This window comes from Miniopterus natalensis, chromosome 1, assembly GCF_054644295.1.
Source record: "Miniopterus natalensis isolate mMinNat1 chromosome 1, mMinNat1.hap1, whole genome shotgun sequence".
NCBI lineage: Eukaryota > Metazoa > Chordata > Mammalia > Chiroptera > Miniopteridae > Miniopterus > Miniopterus natalensis.
Window position 1 is genome coordinate 92684229 of NC_142081.1, and position 24464 is coordinate 92708692.

Here is a 24464-nt window from a genome sequence, read left to right on the forward strand (position 1 = left end):
TTACCACTAAAATAATTACAACTATTAACTATCACATTTACTAAAGTAATTGTTCTTGAAAATATTCTATTTGGATTTAGGTTAACTGATCAGTGACAACAAGAAATTACTTTTCTTTGCCATATTGAATTAGATCTACAGTTTCTTGGTCACTATATCTTTTCTCCCCTCATTTTGCTAAAGAATATTATAATGTACTTTGTTTAAAAAAAAAAAAAAAAGAAAGTGTGTAAAATAAACCTCCTAAGTCCTTGCACTTGCAGAAATACCCTTATTTTTTTTTTTTTCATACTTGATAGTTTCATGGGGTCAACCCCAAGAATGAATGTGTCTGTTAAGAAAGACTCCTGGACTCTAAATGAGCTCAAATATATAATCAGAGTCTAGTAGTCATTGCTAAACAGTTGTCTTGCATGCTCTCTGAGTGTTCCTGCCTTCTGAGCTGATCCTTGTAAGGGAGTTTCTGTAATCATTTTTTAGCTAATAGGACTGAAAAAATGTCAGTGTTGCACAGCTATATCTTCATGTGGATCGTTACTGATAAATCAGAACATCTCCATTTTGACCAATTAAGACAGTGCTTCGGGGACCAGTTCAATTGTGTGTTTTTGGAGTTCCCTTTTGCCTGAAAGAACACTCAGAAAGCCAGCTTCACCTCTGTCTCAGTGGAGTATACTTCAGTTTCCATGGAAGGCTGTGTTTCCCCAGCTGGAACTGCAACACTGCAGCAGAGTTGTTTCACTGAACTTGAGGGGAGATATCTAGCTAAACTTGAGCTGTAAAACTGAAGCTATAACTTCAGAGTTATGACACACTAGGGCTGCCTCACCCTAGGCACCTCTCAGTTAGGCTGCTCTACAACCATGCTCTACCACAATTGAAATGTTTTACAGCTGAGTTGTTCCACTGCAGAGCTGTTCCACATTTGAACAGTGTGGACTAATAAAGTCTCTCATCCACCACTGCTCCCCAAATTGGGACTCCTGTGGCATAAATAAGCCATGGAAATTTTCTATTGACATTACATGGTGGTAGCAGGGGGATCTGAAACAACAGCCAACCTTCCTTCTGACACCATCTTGAACCAAGGCTTTGGTGCCTGAACAAGCTCCTTGAGATCAGTTGTTTCCCCAACAGTGCTGCAAGGTGTCAATGTAAGAAACATTCAAACCTGTAGAGAATTTTTGTGAGTTTATTTGAGCCAAACTGTTGACAATTGCAGAGAAACATAATCTCAATGGACTGATACAATGGTCTAGAGAATGTCAGTTTTGCCCCTTTATTTTATACATTACAATCAAAAGAGGAGACATATGTGGGTTACATAAAATCCATTGGTGATAGATTAGGGAGGCAGGATAAAGTAAAATGGGGAAACCTGGGATTGGATAAAAATTAAAATGATAGGCACATTTTTTTTTTTACTTAGGTGGGTATATGATAGTTAACAGTCAAAGACTCAATAACAATTAGGGAATTTGTGGTCTCTGCAGAATGGTGCCTGTGCTTTGAGGTGTCTGGAAAAAGGAATATTACTTTGACATTCCAACAATATGTTATTGTAGATACAAAAAGACAATAGACAGGCTCAGTTAAGGTAAAGATTGACATTTGTCAGGGTAGATACCAGCTTAGGACATGACTACCCACCATAAACTGCTTTTAATTAAAGTTTTAATTTCAGACTATCCTTTGTGGTTACTTTCGGTCTGAGTTTGCAAGGCTGCTATGCCAGCCTTCCCTGAGCTAGTTTGTTTAGCATGTGACCCCTTTTTGTCCACAAAGAGTTTTGAGTAAGTGGTCTCAGATCCAAGATCTCCTAAATTTTTGTTGAGGTCTCAGAGACTCTATTCAGTTTAGGTAGGGGACCCTCATCCACTGACCTCAGATACATTTGGACATAGAGGGCCTATCTAATCATTCGGGTTTGGTGCCTAGGAGTGGTATCCCTGTTTTATTTGGCACCTTCAGGAAGGGCTTCTTCCATGTACTTGATACTTAGAAAAGGTGTCCTCTAGTTTAGTACTGAGGAAGGAATCCTCTTGGATGGAACTGCCTTGTCTATAAGGTTTTGGGGATGCTCATGCTAACAAGCACACAGAGGGAGTGCAAAATGGTTAACCAAGGATCTAAAATTCTCATGTTAACCAGTGAAACCCTCATGGCAGCAGAGGGAACTTTGGCTGATTACAGGTACAACAAATATTACAGTCCAAAGAATTGTAATTGGCTAGGATTTTGGACAAAAATCATATGGGATTATTTTAAGCTTTGTTGGCCAAGATGGAGTTTCTTTGGAATCCTTAAGCTTGTCTGTTTCTGTGAGCAATTAAAACAAAGGAAACTACCTCCAGAATCAATGGGAAGTCTTCTTTAACTGGAAATTTTAGAGCTCTAAAGTAAACCAAATAAATAGTATACATATTTTACATGGCTCTGCGGCTCCTTTTTCTCTTCCCCCATCTCTCTGCCACTGGGAAGGGAAAGGGAGGCATGCAGCAGTTGTCTGCACTCAGGCTCCACCTCTGGTGACATTTCCCTTTCTCTCTAGGAAAGTCTGCTCCCTTTAAATTCAAGCCTTCTGAAGCTGTTCTCTTTGCTTTCTGAGCTTTCCAGCTTTCCACATGTGCTTTCCATCTTCTTCTGTTTGTATTTGTCAACAAGTCCACCTAAGATGTGTCCTTAAAGGAGAGGACCTCAAACCTATTGGAAACAATGGGATAAACTCTTTGATTTAAAAAAACCACAGCTTTAAAGAAATATTTACAGCATGCAAAAATTTTGGCTATCTGAGAAGAAACTTAACAGTTTATTTTCCAAAAAACTAAACTTTAATCTAGTTTTTCTTTCAAGTTTTATATTATTGTGCTGTCTGAGCATGTATTTCTATGTATGTGTGTCATAGATTTGCTATATTTCCATTGCTAGATGATATGTCAAAATTGATTTATAATTTAAAAATTAGATTTAAAAAAACCCTATTCAGTTGGCTTTAAAACAAGTGAATGCTCATACAAATTGGAGAAATTGAAAAGAGAAAAAAAAATTAACCCAATATATTTTCAAGTGCATGAGACCTAGATTCAATCTTTAGTAAATAAAAGTTAGCTAAAGGATGTTTAAATTGAAAGGAACATGCAAAAAAGATGATAAGAGAGGGTGATAAGTTTGGAGACCTTAGTGTGTCAATTTGTAAGACTAGAAGGGCACAAAATGACTCAGATTAAGATTCAGAAACTGTTCACAAAGCCTGATTAAGAGGATATAGTGATTGAAGATAATTATCTATAGAAAATAAGACATGTGTGTCTGGTTGGAAAAAAAAAAAAAAAAAGGTATGAGGAATGTAAATACATTTTTGTTGAAGGGAAAGGGAGTAATTTTGTCTTGGAGTAAAATGGTTGTTTTATTTTAAGAAAGAAAAAAAATATGGCACAAAAGCTAGAATGTTTATGAAAGTTGTAGAAAGTTGTGTACCTTGTAGAAGGTTCATGGAGAAAAGACCTTATGTATGGTAAAACTAACCAAAATTGCAACAAATTTATTTAAGTTAACTTCAAGTTACAATGCTACAGAATTGGAATTTGGGTTTTCTTTGTTAAAATGACAAAGTTTTTGTATAATATTGATATGCTTTTAAAAAGAAATCATAAAGGAAAAGTAAAGATTTATGTTTTATAAAAAATACTTCCTGTGCTCTCATTATTAGGTCTTTGGTTGCTTAGGTAAAACAAACCTTCCTAACAAAAAGGTGCTAATTATGCTTCTAACCATTTAAATGTATGTAATTACTTGTGAAGGCTTTGTCATCATGACTAAATTGATAACTAGAGTAAGGGAATCTCTAATTACAAAAGGGGGAAATGAAACTAATTAGGTCTAAGGTTTGGGAAGTGTATTTCAATTCATTCACCCCTTTTTTGAGGATAAAAATGTATTAGTGATAATTTGCACATGCTTTCAGTGGGTAGAGTTCTTTCCATGTCAAAGGGATACAACAATAGCAGTTACTATAATATTTCTAGAAAGGATTTTTTCTGCTTTGAAAATCCCCATAGAGGTTCATAAAGATTGAGAGACCCACACTACATGACAAATTTTATACCAGGCATGCAAAATTTGGCCAATATTGCAGCATCTTTACTGCACATATTGTCCCCAGTCCTCTGGTTTTATAGAATGCACCATGAAGGCAAAATAGTTAAAATTCAATTGAGAAAACTAGTTGAATCTATTAACCAGTGTTGGCCTAAAAACCTTCCCTTGGTATTGCTTAACCTGAGATCTATTTTTTTTTTAGTAAAAAACAACTGTCTCCTTTTAAAATAGCTACAAGATAGTTGTTCATATTATTTTCTCAATCTTTTGTATTTCTGTGATGTCAGTTGTTACATCTCCTTTTTTAATTTCTGATTTTATTTATTTCAGTCCTCTCTCTTTGTTTTTTGATAAGTCTGGCTGAAGGTTCATCAATATTGTTTATCTTTTCAACAAACCAACTCTTAACTATATGCCCATAAATTGGACAACCTGGAGGAAATGGACAAATTCCTAGAAACATACAATCTTCCAAAATTAAAACAGGAAGAATCTGAAAACCTGAATAGTCTGATAACAACTAATGAAGTTGAAGAAGTAATCAAAAACTCCCAGCAAACAAAAGTCCTGGAATAGATGACTTCACAGGAAAACTGTACTAAACATTCATAGAATATCTAATATCTATCCTCCTCAAACTATTTCCAAAAACTCAAGAGGAGTGAAGACTTCCAAGTTCATTTTATGATATGAGCATTATCTTAATTCCAAAACCAGATAAAGACACTACACTGAAAGAAAATTATAGGCTAATATCTCTGACAAACAGATGCTAAAAATCCCTCAATAACATATTAACAAATTGGATCCAGCAATACACTAAAAAGATCATACAGCATGACCATGTGGGATTTATTCTGAAGATGCAAGATTGGTACATTATTTGCAAATCAATAAATGTGATACATCACATAAACAAAACAAAGGATAAAATCATATGATTATATCAATAAACACAGAAAAAGCATTCAATAAAATCTAGCACCTATTTTTAATAAAAACTCTCAGAAAAGTGGGAATAGAGGGATCATAATTCAACATAATAAAGGCTATGTATGACAAGCCCACAGCCAACATCATACTCAATGGGAAAAATGAAAAGTATTTCCTTTAAAACTAAGAACATGACAGGGATGTATGCTTTCACCACTCAGTCAATGGAGTACTGAAATTTTTAGCCATAGTGATCAGAAAGAAGAAGAAATAAAAAGCATCCAAATTGGAAAGAAGGAAGTAAAATTGTCATTATTTACATATGACATGATATTGTACATAGAAAACCCTAAAGACACCACCAAAAAATTACTAGATATAATAAATAAATTTAGCAAAGTTGCAGATTACAAAATTAATGCCTAGAAATCAATGTCATTCTTTTTAAAATATGTTTTTATTGATTTTAGAGAGAGAGGAAAGGGGAGGAATACAGAGAAAGAAACATCAAAAAGAGAGAAACATCAATTGGTTGCCTCCTGCATGCCCCCTACTGAGAATCAAGCCAGCAATCCGAGCATGTGCCCTGACAGGAAATTGAACTGATGACCTCTTGGTTCATGGACCGACGCTCAACCACTGTGTTACCCTGGCTGGGTATCAATGGTATTCTTTTTTTCTCGTAACACTCACCCAAAGTTTTTTCCCCCCATTGCTTTTCAGAAAGAGTGGGAGAGAGGGACAGAGAGAGAGAAACATCAAAGTGAGAGGCACATCTATTAGTTGCTGCCCGAATGCACCCTGATCAGGGCCAGGAATCCATCCTTCAATGAAGGTAAGTGCCCTTGATGAGAGCTGACCTTGAGACTCTTCATTCTGCAGGCCAATGCCCTAACCACTGAGACAAACCAACTAAGGCATCAGTTGGCATTCTTATACACCTATAACAAACGATCAGAAAGAGAAACCAAGAAAATAATCCAATTTACTATTACAACAAAAAAATAAAGTACTTAGGAATAAATTTAACCAACAAGATAAAAGTCCTTTACTTAGAGAACTATATGACATTGAAGAAAAAAATTAAGAAAGATACAAATAAGTGGAAACATATACCATATTTGTGGATAGGAAGAATTAACATCATTAAAATGTCCATAATACCTAAAGTTATAGATTTAGAGTAATTCTTATTAAAATACCAATAGCATATTTCACAGAACAAGAAAAAATATTGCAAAACTTTATATGGAACCAAAAAAAAAAACACACACACACAAAAAAACACACACACACACACAAAGAGCCACAGCAATCTTGAGAAAGAAGGACAAAGTTGGAAGTATCACAATACCATATATCAAACTATACTATAAGACCATAATCAAAACCACTTGTTAATGGCATAAGAACAGGAATATGGACGAATGGAATACAGCAGAGAGCCCAGAAATCAACCCACAGCTTTACAGTCAATTAATATTTAACAAAGCAAGCAAGACCATAAAATAAAGTAAAGACAGTCTCTTCAATAAATGATGTTGAGAAAATTGGAGAAATACATGCAAAAAAAATGAAACTAGTCCACCAACTTACACCGTACAAAAGACTGAACTCAAAATGGATAAAAGAATTAAACATAAGTCACAAAACCATAAATATCATAGAAGAAAATATAAGTAATAAAATTTCATACATCATTCACAGCTATATTTTTGGTGATACATCTAGGAAGGCTAGGGAAACTTGGGGGGGAAATAAACAAATGGGACTATATCAAGTTAAAAAGCTCCTTCACAGCAAAAGAAACCATAGACAAAATAAAAAAAAAAAAGAATCCACTGTATGGGAGGATATATCCATTAAGGGGTTAATTTCCAAAATATATAAAAACATATACAACTGAACACCAGGAAAATAATCCATTCAAAAAATGGGCAAAGTAGATTTAAAAAACAAAGAAAACAAAAATACAAAAACAAAAACAAAAAACAGACAAGTTTTACACAATAGTGACATGAATGGACAAAAAAAAGTCAAGGACTGTATTTGTGACAAGTTGTATAACAAGTTAGTTTAGTTTAGTTTTTGATTTATGGAAAGTCTAACGTGTTCCAACAGAGGGTTTTAATGTGGTTTTTGTTTTGTTTTTTCACTTATGCTATTGATTACTAAATGTAATAGTCTGATCATGACCTTGAATAAATGTGTCTTTAAAAAAATAAGCCAAACCCCTGAATAGACACTTATCTAAAGAGGATATAGACATGGCCAATAAACATATGAAAAAATGCCCCAGGCCACTAATCATCAGAGAAATGCAAATAAAAACTACAGTGAGGTATAACCACCCCTGCTAGAATGGCTACTATCAATTAATCAACAAACAACAAGTGCTGGTGAGGATATGGAAAAAAGGGAACCATTGTTCACTGTTGGTGGGAATGCAGACTGGTGCAACCACTGTGGAAAACAGTATGGAACTTCCTCAAAAAATAAAAATGGAACTACCCTTTGACCCAGCAATACCACTTCTGTGAATATATCCTAAGAATCTCAAAACACCAATCAGAAAAGATATATGATCTCAGTGTTTATAGCAGCATTACTTACAACAGCCAAGATCTGGAAACAGCCCAAGTGTCCATTAGCAGATGAATAGATAACAAAGCTGTAGTACACTAACACAAAGGAAATCTTTCCTTTTGCAACAGCATGGATGGACCTGGAGAGTATTAACCTAAGCAAAATAAAAACATCAGAGAATGACAAATACCATCTGATTGCACTAATATATGGAACCTAGTGAAGAAAACAATGTGACAAACTAAATGGAACCAGAAACATGGGCACATGACACAGACTGACTGTTGCCTGAGAGGAAGGTGGTGGGGTGACTGGATAAAAAAAGTGAAGGGATTAAAGAACGTACATTCATACACCATGGACATGAACAATAATTTGGTGAAGGCCCAGGGAGGGGGATATGTGTGTGGGAAGAGGTGGGCAAAGGTGGGGGAGTAAGGGAGACACCTGCAATAATGTCAACATTAAAAATTTGTAATAAAAATTATTTTGAGTTACATTTAGGAAACAAAAAACGTGATAAATCACATTAAAAAAATGAAGGAGAAAAATCATGTGATCATATTAATTGACACAGAAAAAGCATTCGATAATATTTAGCATTCATTTATTATAAAAACTCTTGGCTGGTCAGAGCAATGGCAGGGTGAGAGATACCCTTGGCCTCTGCCACTGAAATTTCAACAAATTAACCAACCATAATTCAACAAAGAATTCCCTACTCAATAAAGGCATGCCTGAGAGACCTACACACAGAAGCACCTAAAGGTGAGCAACTGAGAATAAGCAGGGAGACAAGAAGGGAGGAAAGCCCAGATAGCACACACACACAGACCTGCAGCCAGGAGCTTGCAGCATAGCTAAGAGAGGAGGAAGCTGGCAGTAGCAGGCACTTCCCTCAACTGTCCAGGAGGAACAAACAGCTGTTGGGGGTTGGGGAGTGGCAGCAGCCTAGCAGGGCAAGAAGAGTGAACAGCGACTGGATGAGCAGAAGCCTGACAGAGCACAGGGTTCTGCGAAGCAACTATCCGGTGTCAGGCAGGGGTGTTTCTGACAATGAAATAGAAAAACAAAACCCTGCCACCCCTTGGACTCCAAAATCTCAACTCCCGTTGCCCTCAGCGTCAGCTGGAGAAACATTTTATCTGTATACCAAGAACTATTGCCGCAGCACCATTGTTGACCTCTGTGACAGAGCCCCAGGTTTGGTGCTTGGGGCAGGACCCCATGGAGGTCCAGGGCACCATTCTGGCGAGGGTAAACTAAACCTCACCCCCCAAGAAGTGCAACTATACTGTATTACAGAAGCTCATGAAGGACAAATCTGGGAGATGACAGAGGTTAAAAAAAATGTTGCAATTCAGCGCCACCTACTGGAAAATAGTAGGAAGATCTCTTTAGAAAATGCTGCTGTAGAAAGAGCATGTATGCTTAGAAAACAGAGAAGAACAAATACCATGAACAACCACGGAAACAAGGATTATCAGAAAGAAAATGAAAAATCCCCAGAAAGCAAGCTAGAACACATGGAAATATGTAACTTAAATGACAAAGATTTCAAGTTTGAAGTTCTGAAAATACTCAGTGAGTTGCAAGAAAATACAGAGAGGTATTTCAGTGCACTCAGAAAACAAATCAATGAACAAAATGAGTACTTTGTCAAAAAGATTGAAACTTTAAAAAAGAACCAATCAGAAATCCTGGAAATGAAACATGTAATGAAGATTAGGAATGAGCTACTGAGCATAGAAAACAGAGCCAACCAGATAGAGGAAAGAATTAATGATATTGAAGATAGTCATTTCATCTAGAAATGACTCAGATGGAAGAAGAGAGAGACCTAAGCATAAAGAAAAATGAAAGAGCTCTATGAGAACTATCTGACTCCATCAGAAAAAGCAATATCAGAATAATAGGCATTCCTGAAGAAGAAGTAGAGAGGGACAAGGGAACAGAGAGTCTACTCAAACACATAGTTGATGAGAATTTCCCAAACTTATGGAAAGAACAAAATCCTCGAATCCAAGAAGCAACTAGAACACCAAGTTACCTCCTTCCAACAAGGCCTTCTCTAAGGCATATTGTATTAAAACTGTCAAAAATTAATGACAAAGAAAGAATTCTCAAAGCAGCCAGGTAAAAGATATAAATGACCTACAAATGACCTACAAAGGAAAACACATCAGAATTTCATCTGAATTCTCAGCAGAGATTCTACAAGGCAGAAGAGAGTGGAATCAAATATTTAAACAAATTTGAAAGAGATATTACTATCCACAAATGATATATCCAGCAAAAGTATCTTTTAAATATGAAGGAGAAATAAGAGGTTTCCAGACATACAGAAGCTGAGAGATTTTATTACCAAAGGCCTCCATTGCAGGAAATACTAAAGGGAGTTATTCTACCTGAAACAAAAAACATAAGGTTACAACACTATGAGTAAGATAACCTAAAAGCTTGCATCATAAACTTCTTAATATATATGCACTAAATCAAGGAGCACCGAGATATATATAAGGCAACTACTCATAGAACTAAAAGGAGAAGTAGATAAAAACAGAATCATAGTTGGGAACCTTAATATTCCATTGACAGCTCTAAACAGATCAAGGAAACAGAAAATCAATAAATAAATATTGGTCTTAAGTGAAAGGGAAGATCAAATGAACATAATTGAAATTTATGGAACTTTTCATTCCAGAACATGAGATTATACTTGATTCTCCAATGCACTTGGAACATTCTCAAGGATAGGCCATATGTGGGGTCATGGAACTAGCATCAACAAATTCAAGAAGATTGAAATTACACCACGCATATTTTCTGACCACATTGCCCTGAAATTAGAAGTCAATTGCAAAAAGGAAGCAAAGAAATCCACAAATACATGGGGATTAAACAACATACTACTGAAAAATGACTGGATCAAAGAAGAAATAAGATATGACATCAAAAGATATATAGAGGCAAATGAGAATGACAATACAACATATCAGAACTTCTGGGAAGCATCAAAGGCAGTAACAAGAGGAAAGTTTATATCATTACAAGCCTATCTCAAGAAACTAGAGAAATCCCAAGTGAACAACCTAACATCACATCTTAAAGAACTAGAAAAAGAACAAAAGCAACCCAAAGTCAGCAGAAAAAAAGAAAATCTAAAAATTAGAGCAGAATTGAATGAAATAAAGAACAAAAAGAATATATAATGAAATAATAAAATAAAGAGCTGATTCTTTGAAAAGATTAATAAAATGGACAAACCCCTGGCTAGAGTCATTAAGGAAAAACCCATATAAACAAAATCTGAAATGAGAGAGGAGAAAGCACAACAGACTTCAGAGATATATATATACACAAAGGATCATACTAGAATATTATGAAAGATTATATGCCATCAACTTTAATAACCTAGAAGAAATGGATAAGTTCCTAGAAATATATTACCTTCCTAGACTAAATCATGAAGAACTGGAAATTGTAAATAGACTGATGAGCAGTGAGGAAATTGAAAACACCACTAAAATCCTACCAAACAATAAAAGTCCGGGACTAGCTGGCTTCACCAATGAATTCTACCAGATGTTCAAAGAAAATTAAAACCTATCCTTCTCATACTTTCAAAAAATTGAAGAGGTAATGCTTCCTATCACATTTTATGAGACCAATATAACTGTGATACCAAAACTTGGCAAGGATAACACAAAAAAAGAAATTTACATACCAATATCTCTGATGAATACAGATGCAAAAATCCTAAACAGAATATTAACAAATCAAATACAGCAGTACATCAAAAAAAATAATACATCAGATCAAGTGGGGTTTATTCCAGGGTCACAAGGATGTTTCAACATAAGTAAATCAATCATAATAATACACTACATCAACAAAAGAAAGAATAACAATCATATGATTTTATGCAGAAAAAGCATTTGATAAGATACAATATCCATTATAATTAAAACACTCAATAACATAGGAATAGAAGGAAAGTACCTCAGTATAATAAAGGCCATTTACAAAAACCTTTCAGTTAATATCATACTCAACGGAAAGCATTTCCTCTAACATCAGGAACAAGACAAGGATGTCCACTCTCACCACTCTTATTCAACATAGTTCTGGAAGCCCTAGCCAGAGCAATAAGGCAAAAGAAATAAATAAAAGGCATTCAAATAGGGAAGGAATTAGTATAACTGTCACTTTTTAATTCTATATATAGAAAACCCTAAAGACTCCACCAAAATACTATTAGAAACAATAAAAAATACAGTAAATTTGCAGGATACAAAATCAATGTACAAAATCCATTGCCTTTCTGTATACTAACAACAAAACTTCAGAAAAAGAAATGACAAAAACAGTACATTTTGCAACTGCAACCAAAATAATCAAATACATAGGAATAAACTTAACAACAAATGTGAAAGGCCTATATACTAAAAATGACAAAGCATTATCAAAAGAGATTGAAAAAGATGAAACAAAATGGAAAAATATCTGTGTTCATTATATGAATCAACAGTTAAAGTGGCTACATTACCCAAAGAAATATACAGATTTAATGTAATCCCCATCAAAATACCAATATCATTTTTTAAAGAAATAGAATTAGAAATTATCAGACTTGTATGTAACCACAAAGAACCCCAAATAGTCAAAGCAATACTGAGAAAAAAGAATGAAGCTGGATATATTATGCTACCTGACTTTAAATTATACTATAGAGCTACGATAATCAAAACAGCATTGTATTGCATAGAAATAAACACACAGATCAATGAAACAGAATAGAAATCCCAGATATAAAACCAGAGGTATATGGGCAGATAATTTTTGACAAAGGAGCCAGAAACACACAATGGAGTAAAGATAGTCTCTTCAATAAATGATGCTGGGAAAACTGGAAAGCCACTTGGAAAAGAATGAAACTGGATTACAGTTTGTCCCCATATACAAAAATTAACTCAATATAGAACAAAGGCCTAAATGTGAGACCTGAAACAATAGGTTACACAGAGAACATTTTATGAACTTAATCCCAAAGGCAAGGGAAATAAAAGCAAAAATAAATGAATGGGAGTATATCAAACTAAAAAGCTTCTGCACAGCAAAAGAAACTGACAACAAAACAAAGAGACAGCCAACCAGATGGGAGATGATATTTGCAAACAGTAGCTCTGACAAAGGTTTAATTTCCAAAATATATAAAGAACTCATAAAACTCAACACCAAATAAACAATCCAATCAAAAAGTGGGCAGAAAACCTAAACAGCCACCTCTCCCAAGAAGACAGATGAACAGCCAATAGATATATGAAAAGATGTTAAACCTTAGTAGCAATTAGGGAAATGCAAATCAAAACTACAATGAGATACCACCTCACACCTGTTAGAGTGGCTATTATCAACAGGACAAGCAATAAGAAGTGTTGGAAAGGTTGTGGAGTAAAGGGAACCCTCATTCACTGCTGGTGGGAATATGGACTGGCTTAGCCACTATGGAAAGCATTCTGGAGATTCCTCAAATATTAAGAGTAGAGCTACCATATGACCCATCTACCCCTCTCCTGGGTATATATATACCCAAAAATCTCAAAAACATGTATTTGCAAAGATATCACCTCTATGTTCATTGCAGCATTATTCACAGTGGCTAACACATGGAAACAATGAAAGTGTCCTGCAATAGAAGGCTGGATAAAGAAAATGAACATCTCAAAGATGGCAGGACCTGGACAGGACCTGATGGACTCTGAGAGTTTCAGTGGGTGAGTGTGTGGAAAGGAGTGTGTGCATGAGTGCGAGTGTGGGGGGTATCTGTCAGTGCTTGAGCTCCCTGGGGGTGCAGGAGCTCATGGCAGTGAAGTTGCCACTGCCACAGTACTGCTCAGCTAAGTACTTCTCTCTGATTGAGAGTGGAGAGTACACCATTTTGGGGGATCTTCAGGGTTCTCCTCAAGAGGAGGTTGCAGGGAACAGCCCAACCCATTGCACTTAGGGTACCAAGGGGCACACCACCTCGGTGATTTCCCACATACAGCTGGCCTGACTGCCTCCCTGATGGGATTGTGCCTCCCTGACCCAGTGCACGCAGCAGGCTTCCCCACTACTGTTGCCTCCCTGATGCTGTCCCTACAGCAGGCCTACCTGTCCCCTAGAGGGAGTTGCACATCCTTGATCCAGCACATAGAGCTGGCCTGACTGCCTCCTTGACAATATCAAGCCTCTCTGATTCTGCACCCAAGGCTGCAGACTTGACTGCTACCTTGAGCTGGTGACTCTCCTGGCCTGACTGCCTGCTTATCTGCCTTCTTGACAGGGTCACAAAGCTGGCCTGTGGCCTCCCTGCCAGTGGCACCCACTGCTGACTTGACTAATGACTTGAGAGGTCGCACTGCTGGCCTGCCTGCCTACTTGCCTGCCTCTGTGAATGGGTTGCATGCCTGGCTGGCCTGCCTGCCTGCCTCCTTAACAAGCCCATGACCATGTGCTTGCCTCCTTGATGAGGGTGAACAACCAACAGACTGCCTGCCTGCCTCCTGGCAAGTGGTGCCTTTCTGACATTGCACACAAGGCCTGCCACCTTGCCTGTTTGGCATGCCCCCTTAATGGGGTGCAACCTGCCTGCAAGTCTGCCTGCCTGACTATTGTGCCTCCTAGATATGGTTTGAGGCTTGCCGGTCTAACAGCCAGGCCCACCCTCTTGACAGAGCACTCACAGCTTGCCTGCTGGTCTGCCTACTTTCTGTGCCACCTTGATGCAGTGCTCACAGCCTTCCAGCCTGCCTGTCTGCCATGCATGCCTCCTTGACAGGATCCACCAGGTCTGCCTGCCTACCTTTAAGACTCATCTATGCAGAGCAACCAGCCTGCTTGCCTGCCTGGCGTACAGGCTTGATGTACTGCACTTGGCCCTGAAATAATGACCCAAAGCCTGCAGACACATAGACCTGCCATTAGGACCTGACTGACACACCTGGTACCCTGGGAATACCAGAGAGGAGGTCCTGTTCACACCCTGCAGCCTTGACCTAGTATCCCCATACAAATAACACATTAAAATGGGGAGACAAAAAAACAACACCCAAATGAAGAAAAGGAGAAATTGCTAGAAAAAAAACTGGATGAAGTGGAGGCAAGCAATTTATCAAATATAAAGTTCAAAATAAGGTTATAAAGAGGCTCAAGCAACTTAATACGAAAATTGGAAATGAATGACATCACTGAAATAAAAAATGTACTGGAAGGAATCAACAGTAGATTAGAAAAAGCTGAGGACCCAATCAGTGAATTAGAAGATGGGGTAGGAAAAATACCCAATCAGAGCACCAATTAGGAAAAAAAATTAAAGAGCAGGAAGACAGTTTATGGGAGCTTTGGGACAACATGAAGCACAAAAATATTGGCATCATAGGGATACCAGAAGGAGAAGATTCCAAACAAGGATTACAGAGTGTGTTTGAAGAAAACTTTTTTAACCTGGTGAAGGAAATAACACTCAAGTTCAGGAAACACAGAGAGTCCCAATCAAAATGAATCCAAAACAACACAAACCTAGACACATCATAACTAAAATGGCAAACATTAAAGATAAGAAAGAATATTAAAAGCAGCAAGAGAGAGACAGAAAGTTACCTACAAGAGAGCACCCATTAGGCTGAGAGCTGATTTCTCAATAGAAATAATTCAGGCTGAAGGAAGTGGCATGAAGTATTCAAAGTAATGCAAAATAAAGGACTAGACTCAAAAATATTCTGTCCAACAAGATTATCATTCAAAATTGAAGGTGAAATAAAGAGCTTTGCAGACAAAAAAAAAAAGGCTAAAGTAGTTCATTACTACCAAACCAGCATTAAGAAATGCTAAAAGGGTTGGTGTAAGACGAAGAAGAGGAAATGTAGAAAAAGATAGGAACTCAGACATAAAGAAAGAATGGAAATAAATAAATACCTATCAATAATATCCTTAAATGTAAATGGCTGAAATGCTCCAAACAAAAGCCATAGGGTAGATGAAAAGATAAGAAAACATGACCCATATATATGCTGTCTACAAAACACCTACCTCAGAACAAAGGACTCACACAGGATAAAACTGAAGGGATAGAAAAAAATTTTCCATGCAAATGTAAATGTAAAAAAAAGCTGAAGTAGCAATACACAGATCTGAGAAAATGGACTTCAAAATGAAGACCATAATGAGGGACAATGAAGGTCACTATATAATACTAAATGGATAAATCCAACATGAAGATATAAATCTGATAAGCATCTATGCATGCAATATAGGAGTGAAATATATTTTAAAAGTTCTCAAGGACTTTAAGGGGGAGATAGACACCAATACAATCATAGTAGGAGACTTTAATACCCCACTGACATCACTGGATAGATCTTCTAGACAAAAAATCAACAAGGACACAATGATCCTAAATGATATTAGAAAATATGGAATTGACATTTACAGAACATTCCACCCCAAAGCTGCAGAATATACTTTCTTCTCAAGTGCACATGGGACAGTCTCAAAGATAGACCACATGTTAGGACACAAAAAAAGTCTCTATGAGTTCAAGAAGATTGAAATCATATCAAGCATCTTCCAGGACCACAATGGCATGAATTTAGAAGTCAACTACAATAAAAATACTTAAAAATATTCAAATACATGGAGGCCAAATAACATGTTATTAAAAAATGAATGAGTTAATGAAAAGATCAAGGAAGAAATCAAATATTTCTTGAAAAAAAAATGAAAACAACAACCAAAAATCGATGGGTCACCATGAAAGCTGTCCTGAGAGGGAAATTTCATAGTACTACAGGCCTACCTCAGAAAACAAGAAAAACTTCTAATGAATTATCTAACCTTACAACTTAAAGACTTAGAAGAAGAACAACAAGAAAACCCAAAGGGAATAGGAGAAAGGAAATAGTAAAGTTCAGAGTGGAAATAAGTGACATAGAGACTAAAAAAACAATACAGATGATCAATAAAACCAAGAGCTGGTTTTTTGAAAAGATAAACAAAATTATTGCACCTTTAGCAGACTCACCAAGAAATAGAGAGGACACAAATAAATAAAAACAGAAATGAAAGAGGTGTTATAACAAGTGACACAGAATAAATACAAATATTTGTAAGAAAATACTATGAACAACTATAGGCCAACAAACTAGACAACCTGGGTGAAATGGACAAATTCCTAAAAACAAACAATCTTTCAAAGCTGAATCAGGAAGAATCAGAAAACCTGAATTGGCTGATAACAACTAATGAGTTTGAAGTGGTAATAAAAAACAAAACTCCCCAGAGTCAACAAGATGGTGGAATAGGTAACCACTGTACTTGCCGGCTCCCAAAACCATATCAAAATTACAACTAAAATACAGAATAATCATCACTCAGAACCTCCTGAAATCTAGTTGAACAAAAGTCCTACCACCAGGCAACTGAAGAAGCGAGACCTGTAGGAGGAGAGGAAACGCAGGCGGATCAGGGCTGAATCACGGAGACTCGGCTGCAGCTCCACACCAAGTGCCACAGTTTAGACCTGGGAGGGGTATCATGGTGGTGGAGGTTTCCTGAAGCAGTGAGAGGGGTCCCAGCCCCATATCAGGTCCCCAGCCCAAGGTTTCAGGGCCTACAAGAGAAGAACCCACAACTTCAGGCTGTAAAATCCAGCAGAGACTGTCACTGAGCAATGTGGAGGCTGTGGGGGTCCCAAACAGCTCCTTTTAAAGCACCCATGCACAGACTCACTCAGACATGCTCCCTCTGAGCCCCAGCACTGGGCAGCAACTTGAAAGGAACCTGGGGCATTTGGGGAGGAACTAACTTGCCTGAAATCAGGGTGAGAGGTGAAGGGGCAGCTTTCTCCCATACAGACGAGCTGGCAGAGTCCATTGCTCTTTTGGTGAGCCCTCCCCCACAGAGTTGACAGGCAGGCACCATATTTGAACCTCCAGCACATGACTCACACCCTGGTGATTCCTGGAGACCCTGCCGCTCCCTAATTGCAAACTTATCCAAGTCATTTCCAGTGGTTTTTCTATGCAAGTGCCCTCTAGAGCCTCATGCTTAAGACTTTCCTAAAATATCTCAAACAAGCAATACCTTGCCCCATACTGCTTGATAAGAGGCCCCAGACCTGGCCCTAGTGGTGGTCTGCATTAGTTGATATATTTGCCTCTCCTGTAAACCTCCAAGCCCAGCACAAGTGGCAGCCAATGATAGTTTGCTGTGTAGCTCATGCTGGTGGCCCTGGCAAGGCACTGGCAGAGGCTGACTTTGCCACTCCCAGGAGACCCCAGAGACAGTGCACCTGGTGGTCAGACTCCACCACATTGTATTATAACTCTACCACAGCCACGAGTGACACACTCAAGGGGCACACTTGGTGAACACCAAAATTCCCCTGAAGTAAATCCAGTTTCATAGGAATGTCTCCAGTACAGCAGCTTTTTGGCAGTAGTTGCAGCTGGTCTTCAAAGCTGATTGACCTGGTGGTCAGTTCCTTTCAGTGACACCAATAGCAACCAAAGCTCAACTACAACAGGGCAATGCACACAGCCCACACAAGGGAACACCTAAAAGGCCAAGCTCAGGTGACTGGGGAGGCTGATCCACTGAACCCTACAGGACACCTACTACATAAAACCACTCTACAAATTCCAGGAGACATAGCAACTCTACCTAATGCATAGAAACAAAAACCTGGAAGCAGCCAAAATGTGGAGGCAAAGGTACATGTCACAAAGGAAAGAACAGAATAAATCTCCAGAAAAGGAACTAAATGAAACAGAACCAAGCAAACTACTAAACAGAGTTCAGAATTATGGTTATAAGGATGCTCAAGGATATTAGTAACACTACTAAGAAAACAAGTGAGACCATCAATGACATAATAAAGCAACAATCAGAAATGAAGGCTAAATGAACTAAAATGAAGACTAATTTGCAGAGAATCAACAGTAGAGTAGAGGACTCTGAGAATCAGATCAGCAGTTTGAAATATGAGGAAACAACACCCAACTACAAGAGCAAAAAGAAAAGAGAATCCAGAAAAATGAAGATAGTGTAAGGAGTTTCAGGGACAACTTCAAGCAGCCCAACACTCATTATTGGAGTACCAGAAGGAAAAGAAAGAGAGCAAGAAATTGAAAACCTATTTGAAAAAATAATTACAGAAACTATCCCTACCTGGGGAATGAAAAAAACTTACAAGACCAGGAAGCACAGAGAGTCCTAAAGAAGAGGAGCCCAAAGAGGCCCACAGCAAGACACATCATAATTAAAATGCCAAAGTTAAAGACAAAGAGAGAATCTTAAAAGCAGCAAGAGAAAAGCAGTTAGTTACCTACAAGGGAGCACCCATATGACAGTCAGCTGATTTCTCAACAGAAACCTTGCAGGCCAGAAGGAAGTGGCAAGAAATATGCAAAGTGATAAAAAACAAGAACCTACAACCAAGATTACTCTACCCAGAAAAGCTATCATTTAGAACTGAAGGTCAGATAAAGAGCATCACAGATTAGAAAAAGCTAAAGGAGTTCGTCACCACCAGACCAGTACTACATGAAATGTTGAAGGATCTTCTTTAAGAAGAAGCTAATGAACAAAAGAATCTGACAAACAAAATAGATCCAAGGCATTGACACATGCCAACAGATGATTATATTTCAGAGGAAAGAGGGAAGGGGGGTGGAAAGTAGGAAGAGATTAACCAAAGAAGTTATATGCATATATGCATAACCAATAGACACAGACAATAATGGGGTGAGGGCCTGGGAGGAGGTGGAAACAAGGTGGAGGGGGTCAATTGGGGGGGGATGGAAAATCTGTAATACTTTCAACAATAAATTAAAACAAAAAAGCTCCCAGCAAACAAAAGTAGTGGACCAGATGGATTTACAGGGAAGTTTTACCAAACATTAAAAGAAGAATTAACACCTATTCTACTCAAACTATTACAGAAAATTCAAGAGGAGGGAACACTCCCATCCTCTATTTATGAGGCCAGCATCATCCTAATCCCCAAACCAGAAAAGGTACTACAAAAAAAGAGAATTACAGGCCAATATCCCTGATGAACATAGATACTAAAATCCTCAACAAAATAACAGCAAAACAGAATAAGCAGTACATTAAAATAATCACACAACATGACCAAGTAAGATTTATTCCAGGGATGAAAAGCTGGTACAATACTTGCAAATCAATAAATGTGATACATTGCATAAACAAAATGAAGGACAAAAACCATATGATCATATCAATAGACGCAGAAAAAGTATTAGACAAAATCCAGCACCCATTTTTGTTAAGAACTCTCATCAAAGTACAAATAGAAGGATCAGATGTCAACATAATAAAGGTCACATATGACAAACCTGCAGCCAACATCATACTCAATGGTCAAAAATTAAAACCATTTCCCTTAAAAACAGGAACAAGACAGGGATGTCCACTTTCACCACTCTTATTCAACATAGTACTAGAAGTCCTTGCCACAGCCATCAGACAGGAAAAAAACATAAACGGTATCCAAATTGGAAAGGAGAAAGTAAAATTGTCATTATTTGCAGATGACATGATATTGTAAATAGAAAACCCTAAACATTCCACCAAAGTACCTCTAGATTTGATAAATGAATTTGGCAAGGTAGAGGGATACAAAATTAACATCCGAAATCGATAGCATTTTTATACACCAACAATGAACTCTCAGAAAGAGAAACTAAAAAAATATATCATTTACCATTGCAACTAAAAAAATAAAATACTTAGGAATAAACTTAATTAAGGATGTAAATCACTGTACTCAGGAAACTACAAGACACTGAAAAAAGAAATAGATCAAGATGTAAACAAATGGAAGAATATACCATGTTCATGGATTAGAAGAATTAATATCATTTAAATGCCCATACTACCCAAAGCAGTCTATAGATTCAATGCAATTCCTATTAAAATACCAACAGCATATTTTAGAGAGCTAGAACAAATTTTCCAAAAATTTGTATGGAAGCAAAAAGACCCTGAATTGCTGCAACCAACTTAAGAAAGAAAAACAGAGTGGGAGGGATCACTTTACCGGATATCAAACTATACTACAAAGACATTGTAATAAAAAAGTCAGGTATTGGTACAACAACAGACATAGATCAATGGAAGAGAACAGAGACCCCAGAAATAGACCCACACCATTATGGTCAATTGATGTCTGAAAAAGGAGGCAAGAGCATACAATGGAGTAAAGACAGTCTCTTCAGTAAATGGTGCTGGGATATTTGGACAGGTACATACAAAAAAATGAAAATAGATCACCAACTTAGTCAATACAGAAGATGATAAAAGATTATCCAAAATTCAAAATGGATAAAATACTTAAATATAAGTCACAAAACCATAAAAATCCTGGAAGAAAATATAAGCAGTAAAGTCACAGATATCTCATGCAGTGGAATTTTCATTTATACATCTCCTAGGGCAAGAGAAACAAAGGAAAATATAATTGAGACTACATCAAAGTGCTGGCGAGGATGTGGAGAAAGGGGAACCCTTGTACACTGCTGGTCAGAATGCAGACTAGTGCAGCCACTACGGAAAACTGTATGGAGATTCCTTAAAAAATTAAAAGTAGAACTGCCTTTTGACCCAGTGATCCCACTTCTAGGAATATATCCTAAGAATCCTGAAACACTAATGAGACAGAATATATGCACCTCTATGTTCATAGCAGCACAATTTAGATTGGGAAAATCTGGAAAAAGCCCAAGTGCCTATTAATAGATGAGTGGATAAACAAATTGGGGGACATTTATACCATGGAATTCTATGCAGCTGTAAAGAAGGATCTCTTACCCTTTGGGACAGGATTGGAGGCCTAGAGAATATTATGCTAAGCAAAATAAGCCAGGTAGAGAAAGACAAACATCATATGATCTCACTCATATGTGGAATCTAAAGAACATAGTAAACTGAAGAACAAAATAGATTCAGTAACATAGAAGCATAGAACAGGCTGATGAATCTCAGAGGGAAGTGGGGGTGGGTGGATGGGAAGAGATTAACCAAGGAATTTATATGCATATATGAATAAGCCATGTACACAGACAATAGTATGGAGAAGGCCTGGAATGGGGCATAGGTGCTCAGTGGAAGGGGTTAATGGGGAAAAAAAGGGACATCTGTAATATTTTCAACAATAAAGAAAAAATAGAAAAAAGAAAATGTGGTACATGTACATAATGGAATACTGCTCAGCTATTAGAAGGGATGAAATACTGCCATTTGTAGCCACATGGATGAAACTTGAGAATATTATGCTATGTCAGTCAGAAAAAGCTAAGAACCATATGATTTCACTTATATGTGTGATATAACACTGAAACTCATGGACACAAACAGCAGTGTCATGGTTCTTAGAGGGAAAGAGGCAGGGCTGGTTAAGGGAGGTCTTACTATATGGTGACAGGAGAAGATATGACGTTGGGTGGTAGGCACGCAGAACAATATACAGATCTTGTAACATAGAAACCCACACCTGAAACCTATATGTTCATATTAACCATTGTGACCCCAATAAATTTAATACGGTGTGTTTTTAAAAGAAACTCTCAGCCAAGTGGAAATAGAGGGATAATATTTAAACATAATAAGGGACATATATGAAAAAGCTTCAGCCAACATCATAGTCAATGGGCAAAAATTAAAAGTGTTTCCCTTAAGATCAGGAATAAGATAAGGATATCTGCTTTCACCACTCTTATTCAACATAGTACTGAAGTATTTTGACTACAGCAAAAAACTTTTAGATTTAATAAATGAATTCGGCAAAGTAGCAGGATACAAAACTAATATCCAGAAATCAATGGCATTCTTATATACCAATAATGAATTCTCTGAAAGACTAACTAAGAAAACCATCCCATGTATCATTGCAACAATAAATAAATAATAAATAAATAAATAAATAACCTAGGAATAACCTTAACCAAGGAGGTAAAAGACCTATACTCTGAAAACTATAGGACATTGAAGAAAGAAACAGAAAGTACAAACAAGTGGAAACATACTGTGTTGAAGGATTGGAAAAACAAACATCATTAAAAAGTTCATACTACCTAAGCAATCTATAGATTCGATGCAATTCTTATTAAAATACCAATGGCTTACTTCACAGATCTAGAACAAATATTCCAAAAATTTATATGGAATCAAAAAAGGCCCCGAATAGCCACAACAATCTTGAGAAAAAATAAATTTAGAAGGATCACCATACCAGATACAAAATTATATTAAATCCATTGTTATCAAAACAGCCTGGTACTTGCATAAGAACAGAATATAGATCAGTGGAAGAGAATAGAGAGCCCAGAAATCAACTCATGTCTTTATGGTCAATTTATATTTGACAAAGAAACCAAGAGTATACAATGCAGTAAAAACAGTCTCTTCAATAAATGGTGTTACAATTGGAAAAGTAAATGCAAAAAAAAAAAAGAAAAAAAGAAAGAGAAAGAAAGAAAGAAAGAAAGAAAGAAAGAAAGAAAGAAAGAAAGAAAGAAAGAAAGAAAGAAAGAAAGAAACTAGACCACCAACTTACACCATACACAAGAATATACTGACAATGAATAAAAACTTAAATGTAAGTAGCCAAATCATAAAAATCCTAGAAGAAACCATATGCGGTAAAATTTCAGACATCTCTCATAGCAATATTTTTGCCGATATATCTCCTAGGGCAAGGGAAACAAATGAGAAAAATAAACAAATGGCTCTACATTAAACTGAAAACTTTCCATACAAAAAAAAAAAATCAACCAAATGAAAAGGGAACTCTCTGTATGGGGAACATATTTGCCAATGATACATCTGATAAGGGGTTAATTTCCAAAATATATAATGTACTTATACAACTCAACACCAGGAAGACAACTCAATCTAATTAAAAAATGGACAAAACTTTAGCCAGTTTGGCCGAGGGATTAGAGTGTCCACCTGGGATTGAAGGGTCTCAGGTTCGATTCCAGCCAAGGACATGTAACTCTGTTGCAGTCTTGATCTCAGCCCCAGTTCAGGTGCTTGTGGGAGGCAACCAATCAACATGTCTCTCCCTCTCAGTCTTGATGTTTTTCTCTCTCCCTCCCTCCCTTTAACTCTCTCTCTGAAAAGCAATAATAAGAAGAATTAATATCATTAAAATGTCTACACTACCTAAAGCAATTTATAAATTTAATGCAATTCCTATGAAAATACCAACAGCATATTTCACAGACCTAGAACAAGCATTTCGAAAATTTATATGGAACCAAAAAAGACCCTGAATAGCTGCAGACATCTTGAGAAAAAGGAGAGTCGGAGGGATCACTTTACCAGATATCAAACTGTACTAAAAAGTCATTGTAATCAAAACAGCCTGGTATTAGTTTAACAACAAACATATAGATCAATGGAGCAAAACAGAGACCCCAGAAATAGACCCACACCATTATAGTAAGTTAATATTTGACAAAGGAGGCAAGAGTATCCAATGGAGTAAGGACAGTCTCTTCAATAAGTGGTGCTGGGAAAATTGGACAGATACATGCAAAAGAATGAAACTAGACCACCGACTTTCACCATACACAAAAATAAACTCAAAATGAAAAAAAGACTTAAATGTAAGCCACGAAACCATAAAAATCCTGGAAGAAAACATAGGCAGTAAAGTCACAGACATCCCACGTAGTGGACTTTTCATTGATACAACTCCTAGGGCAAGAGAAACAAAGGAAAAAATAAACATATGGGACTACATCAAACTAAAAAGCTTCTGCACAGCAAAAGAAAAC

The 24464-nt window shown here is 36.9% G+C and overlaps 1 long non-coding RNA gene across 1 annotated transcript in view; it reads right to left on the minus strand.

Moving 5' to 3' along the window:
- Positions 1-2639: 2639 nt before the first annotated feature.
- Positions 2640-24464, minus strand: part of LOC148094265 (uncharacterized) — a 313472-nt gene continuing 291647 nt past the window's right edge. The window contains exon 3 of the long non-coding RNA XR_015714259.1: positions 2640-2703. This is a non-coding gene — a long non-coding RNA (uncharacterized LOC148094265). The remainder of the gene's footprint in view (positions 2704-24464) is intronic.